Source organism: Sciurus carolinensis, chromosome 2 (genome assembly GCF_902686445.1).
Source record: "Sciurus carolinensis chromosome 2, mSciCar1.2, whole genome shotgun sequence".
Taxonomy (NCBI): domain Eukaryota; kingdom Metazoa; phylum Chordata; class Mammalia; order Rodentia; family Sciuridae; genus Sciurus; species Sciurus carolinensis.
The window spans coordinates 169,281,924-169,288,699 of record NC_062214.1 but is presented as its reverse complement, the minus strand read 5'-3'; the positions used below and the strand labels follow the sequence as shown (position 1 = coordinate 169,288,699).

General features: G+C 34.6%; 1 pseudogene; it reads right to left on the bottom strand.

Moving 5' to 3' along the window:
* Positions 1 to 5,637: 5,637 nt before the first annotated feature.
* LOC124978032 (60S ribosomal protein L7-like) lies at positions 5,638 to 6,393 on the bottom strand (annotated as a pseudogene).
* Positions 6,394 to 6,776: the final 383 nt, after the last annotated feature.

Below are 6,776 nucleotides of genomic sequence, written 5' to 3'. Positions count from 1 at the left end.
CAGAGTTGCTAAGGTTGGCCTGGAACTTGCAATCCTCCTGCCTCAGCCTCCTGGGTCACTGGGATTACCTGTGTCACCATGCCCTACAAGAGTTTTTAATTATAAAGGGATGTTGAATTTTATCACATGCTTTTTATGTCTATTGAAATGATCACATGGGCTATCCCTTCATTCTACTGATGCAAAATCAGCGTTTATTGATTTGCATATGTTGCTCTGTTCCATGGATTAATCCCATGTGATCATGATGAATCAGCTTTTTAATATGACATTGAATTTGGTTTGCTAGTGTTCTGTTGAAGATACTTTTGTGTTTGTATTCATCAGGGATATTTGCCCATAATTGTGTGTGTTTGTGTGTGTGTGTGTGTGTGTGTGTGTGAACTTGTCTGTTTTTGTTTAAGGGTGTTGCTGACCTCATATCATGAGTTTACTGTTCAACTGAAAAGAACTGCTTCCTTTACTGCAATTTCTTTTTTCTTTCCAATAGTTTGTGAAAATTTGGTATTAGTTCTTGTTTAAATGTTTGGTTGGATTCAGCGGTTGAAGCCCCAGGTCCTGGGCCTTTCTCTCAAGGAGCCCTGGTTTTTTGTTTGCTTGTGTTTCTGTTCATTTGTTTTGTTTTTGTTTATATCTGATGCAATCTTCTTACTCATGATTGATCGTTCAGGTTTTCTGTTTCTTCGTGATTCAATTTTGGTATGTGTTCAGGAATTTTTCCACTTGTTCTAGGTTTTGTAGTTGATGGCCATATAGTTATTCACAACAGTCGCTTATGATCCATATACTTCTGTATTATCAGTTGTAATGTTTCATTTTCCTTTATAATTTTTATTTTACAAGTCCTTTTTTTAAATCTAATTGTCAGTCTTTTCAAGGAACCAACTCTTGTTTTCTTGGTCATTTTGCATTGTTTTTTAAGTCTCTATTTCATTTATTTTTGTTCTGTTACTTGTTATTTCTTTCCTTATATGGATTTTGTTCTTGTGTTTTTAGTTCCTGGAGGTGCAATATTAGTGTGAGATCTTTCTGTTTTTTGATGTAGGCATGTAAAGCTATAAACTCCCCTCCTAGCACTGCTTTTGCTATATTCCATACATTTGAGCATGCTATGTTTTCATTTAACTTGCCTTAAGAAAATTTTAAAATTTTCTTTGTAAGTTCTTCATCAACCTATTGGTTGTTCCTTGATTTCCATGTATTTGCAGAGTTTCCACCATTCCTCTCGTTATTGATATCTAATTTTATTGCCTTGTGGCAGAAAAGTTGCTTTATAGGATTCCAATTTTTTAACACATTTATTGAGACTGGATTTGTGACAGATTTATCCTGGAGACTGTCCCATATACTGTTGAGAATGTGTACTATTTAGATTGGGGATGGAACATTCTATAAATGTGTATCAGGTCCATTTGTTTTACAGTACAGTATAACTCAGAAGTTTCTTTGTTGATTTTTCTGTGTGTATAATCTATCCATTGCTGATATTGAGGGCGTTGAAGCCCCCCATTATTACTGTATTGCTGTCTATCTCTCCCATGAAGCCTGTTAGTATTCAGTTTTTGTATTTAGGTGCTCTGTGTTGGGTGCATATGTATTTATCATTGTTTTGTCCTCTGCGTGTTTGACTCCTTTATCATTATATAATGCCCTTCTTAATCTCTTTTAATAGTTCTTTTGTTAAAGTTGGATGCATGTACAGCTACTCCTGACACTTTTGGGTTTCCATTTACATGGAATGTTTTTTATATCCTTCATTTTTATCCTATGTATATCCTTCTAGTGAAATGAGTCATTTTCTCCTCCTCTTCCTCCTCCTCTTCTTCTTTTCTTATTCTTCTTCTTTTTCTATTTCTTCTTCTTCTTCTTCCTGTTCTTCTCCTCCTCCTCCTCCTCCTCCCCCTCCCCCTGCCCCCTCCTCCTCCTTCCTGTCACTCTGTCTTTTAATTGGATAATTCAATTCATTTGCATTCAAGATAATCAGTAATAGGTAAGGACCTATTACAGTCATTTTATTACTTGTTTCCTAGTTGTTTTGAAGATAATATCCTGTTTTCTTCTTCTTTATCATGTTCCTTTGTGGTTAAATGATTTGCATTAGTAAGATGGTTTGAATTCATTTTATCTGCAGAGTACCTACGTGCTTACTTTGTGGTTAACATGAAGCTTACAAAAAAATCTTAAAACAAGTTACTCTAAACTGACACAACTTTGATAAAAATAAAGGACACAAAACTCAACAACATTTTGAATTTTTGACATATTAGTTTACATCTTTTAATATTGCTTGTCTCTTTGCAAATCATTGCCATTATATTCCTTCTCCTTGGTTTTGTGTTTAATGGTTACCATATTGGAGTATTCTGAATTTGTATACTTCAACCAGTAAATTTTAGTTTTGTTTTCATGTTACACATCAAGGCCCCTATTCTCTCACTTTGGAGAATTCCCTTTGACATTATCTTGTAGGAGGGTCATGTGATGATAAATTTCCTCCTTGTTTTTCTGAAAAAGTCTTTTATCTTTCCTATATTTCTGAAGACTGTATTTTCTGGACACAATATTATTTGTTGGCAGTTTTTTTTCCTTTTATCACTGAATATATCATCCCTTTCCCTATTGACTCACAAGGTTTCTGTGAAGATGTATCTTAACAGGCACATTGGGCATCTTTTACATCTTATTTCCTTCTTTTTATTTTGAGACTTTGAGAAGCCTCTCTGACTTGAAGTTTAGAAAGTTTGATTATGATATGTCTTAGGTTTGTCATATTGGATTACATCTGTTTAGTGACGACTTTTCTGTACCTGAATATTTAAATCTTTCTTTGTGTTTTATTTAATGTGGAAAATAACAATGTACTTTATTTATTATTATTATTTTTTGATTCATTGTACATACATGGGTTATAGCTTTTCATTTCTCTGGTTGTACACAAAGTAGAGTCACACTGTTCTTCATGTTTTGAAAGCTTTCTATATTACTTCCTTGAATAGTTTCTGCCATTTTGTCACTTTTAAAGTCTCTCTTGAACCCAAATGATCCTTATGTTTATCTCTGATGTGTCCTATAGATTCCATCAGTTTTGTTTCTTTTTATTCTCTTTTCTAGTCTGACTATGTATTTTCAACCTCTCTTCAGAATCACTGGTTCTTACTTCTGCTTGATCAATTCTGCCACTGAGGCTCTCCATTGCATTCTTCTTTTTGTTTACTTACTCTTCAGCTCCAGGATTTCTGTTTAATTTAAAAAATTTCAATCTTTTTATTGAATTTCTCTTATAAATTTCTGAATTATTTTTATGTATTCTTTTGGAGTTAGCTGAGTTTCCTCAAGCTGCTACTTATATTCTTGGCATCAAAGCACACATTACCATATCATTAGCGTCAGTCACTGGCACCTAGTTTTGTCCATTTGTTGAGATCTTGGTTCTCTCTTTGCTCTAAATTCTTATGTATACACATCTTTGTCTTCAAGAATTAAGTATTTATCCCATTCTTTGTTGGATAGCTTTGTTTATCTTTATCTTTCCAAGATTCATCTGTCTAGAGGACCTGTGTAGGTTAATTGTTGAGCATTAGATGACACCCTAATTCCAAGTTTGCTGTGGGGTTATACTGATTCTCTGTGGTGTTGTATTCAACCTGGGTGGACCTGAGAGGATCACAAATGGGTACCTAGACCCATTCATGGGAAAGCCTCTTAGTGATTTTTGCCAGCATCTGTGGAGCATGCAACCTGTTTTGTAGTGTTGCTGTTCAGCCTGATTTGGCCTCTTCTCTGACCAAAATAGAGAACAAGAGTGCTCTACACTGAGTGTTGTTAGCCCCACCAGTACTCTGTCTCTAGCTGATTATAGGAGTTTTTTTTTTTTATTGTAAACAAATGGGATACATGTTTCTCTGTTTGTACATGGAGTAAAGGCATACCATTTGTGTAATCATAAATTTACATAGGGTAATGTTGTTTGATTCATTCTGTTATTGATAGGAGTTTTAACCCTGTGAACATTCCTGATGCTTCCTATGGACTGAAAAAGGAATTTTTTTTGACAAAGTAATATAGGATGGTGGGTATTACTGCAGCCTACCTCAATCTCAGTTTTTCCAGTTTAGACACTGTGAGTACAAAGGGGCTTCTCTTCATGGTACCGTTGAGCTTTGAGAAGGTAGATAATGGTTAGAAAGATCCATTTTTCTTACCATCTACTTACAGTGTGTCAGTGCCCTGCAACCCAAGGAATCATCATAGCCTCAGGTTTGAGATCTGGGATTTCCAGATGATAACTGGGCCATTGGTAATTGTAATTGGTTACCTGTCGGGAAGAGTGAAGCCAGATAAATTTTATCTACTATTTTGGTGATAAAGCTCTCCTATTTTCTTATTTTTTAACTCTTGTTCATCTGCTGTAAGTTTTTGCTTTGTGGTTACCATGCGGCTTACATCAAACATCTTATAACAAGCTATTTTAACTGTTAAAACTTAAAGTTAGATTGCATACAAAATGCTAGTTTTACCCTCCTGTTTTATATTTTTATATCATAATTTATTAATTTTTGTATTATTTATCCTTTAACAAATTTTTGTAGCTTTTAATTATTGTAACTTTTTTCTCTTTTAACCTATATACTAATGATATATTTTATACATTAACATAGTAATATTGGAGCATTCTAAATTTGGCTATATACTTAATTTTGCCAGCAGTTTTATAGTTTAATGTGTTTTCATGTTACTAATTAGCATTGTTTTCTTTTAAATTGATGAATTTCCTTTAGCATTGCTTGTAAAGCAGTGCTAGTGATGGTGAACTCCCTCATTTATTTGTCTGGGGAATTCTTTCTACATGTTTTATTTCTGAAAGATAGCTTTTCTACAGGGTTTTTTTTTTCAATAATACTTTGAATATATCATTCCATGTTTTCTTGACCTGAATGGTTTCTGCCGAGAAATGTGTCTTATTGGAGTTGTGTTATATTTTATATGTCTTTCTTTCCTTACTGATTTGAGAATCCTATGTCCTTAATTTTTGACATTTTTATTATGTCTTGGTGTAGTCTTGTTTGGATTGTCCTGAATTGAGGACTCTGTACTTTCTAACTGAAGATTTTTATTATTTATGATGTCTATTCCATTTTCTTTCTTTGTTGTCTGAAATATCCATTGTGTATATTGGTTCCCTTGATCTTTCTTAATTTTTAAATTCATTTTAACTTTTGTTTCTTTGAGCAATTTTAACTTATCTTTGAGCTTGACAATTCTGCTTGATTGTGTCTCTGTTGAAGCTTTCTATAGAATTTTAAAAAAATCATTGTGTTCTATAACTCTAAAAATTCATGGTTTCTTTGTTAAGTTTCTAATTTTATTCATATATTATTTTCTTGTCTTTCATTTAGTTGTTCTTGTTTCATGTAGTGAACTGAACTTCTTTGAGATGATTCATTTTAATTATTTGTTGGGAAGTTTGTAAACCTTCATTTCTTATAGTTAATCACTGGAGTATTATTTTGTTCCTTTGGTTGTGTCATGTTTCCTGAGTGTTCATGATCCTTTTATTTTTTTTTTCTCACCAATACATTGAGAGCAGGTACTGTTTTATTAACTGACCAGATTACAAAAAATATGATGGTTGATATATTAGTTCATCCTTCTAAGAAGTCTGTTGATCTAGTCTTCCCTGTTGCCAGTATCTCCACCTTCTACAAAATGGGTGTTTTTTTTTTTTTTCTTCATTCCACCTCTTGGAGAAGATAATTTGAAGGGCCACAGGAAGTTATTTGCTTCTTTGAAGCATTTTCCAACAGTGTAGATCTCATGAATCAGATCCTCCATGCAGACGATGCCATATTTACCAAGAGATCATGCAATCAAAGTGTTATCTGTCAAGGCAATTTGTTTCTTACTGATTTTGCCATAGCCACACTTGTAGATTAGTTCATTCACTGACTTCAGGTTTGGGTACCCTCATACAATATATGGTTCCATGATCCTCAGCATGTTAATTGAAGCCTTGTTGAGCTTAATGAAGGTGCCATTGAAGATCTGGCAAAGGCCAAGAAGTTGCAACACCTTACGAACCTTTGGGTTCACACCATTGATACCTCTGATCCTGATGTCAAATGCCAGTTTGGGTTCTTCAGGTACATAGAAGTTGCCAGCTTTTCTTGCCATCCTAGTCATTCAAATCTCCATACTGTACATCTGCCTATGTTCATTGTGGTAATGCTTGGTTTTTTTTTCATAGATAAGCTTCTTCCTTGCCTTTTTAAGCATCTTTTGGGCAAACTTCTTCCTCAGGCACTTTACCTTCAGCTCTGCATAATTCCTTCACTTTTTCTTAAGGGTTTCTATCACAGAAGGAAACTTCTTTTTCTTCTCTTCGGCAACCTCCATGGTTCCGGCCAGAAAAAGAGGCTGTTCATGATTCTTTTGGCCAGATGTTGCTATCTGCACATTTGAAGTAAGGACTTGTTTAAATCTTTGCAGACTGGGTTTGGTTGGGAAAGTCTTTTATCATTTAGCCTGTTCAGAGATTCTGAGCAGTTCTTTTGGTATGGTCCATTGGTTGGCTTGCTGCTTAGTTCTCAGGTCTACTGGCCAGGTCAACAGGTCTGGGGATCATTGACCTTGATCCAATCCACCAGGGACAGTTCTTGAACTCAGGTTAGCAGGGATGGGCTTGGATATTGGGTCTACTACTATGACGTGCCTATAGTCTATATTCACATGAGACAGCCTGAGCCTGATTTCACAGGGGCTAACCTGGCATTTTATGG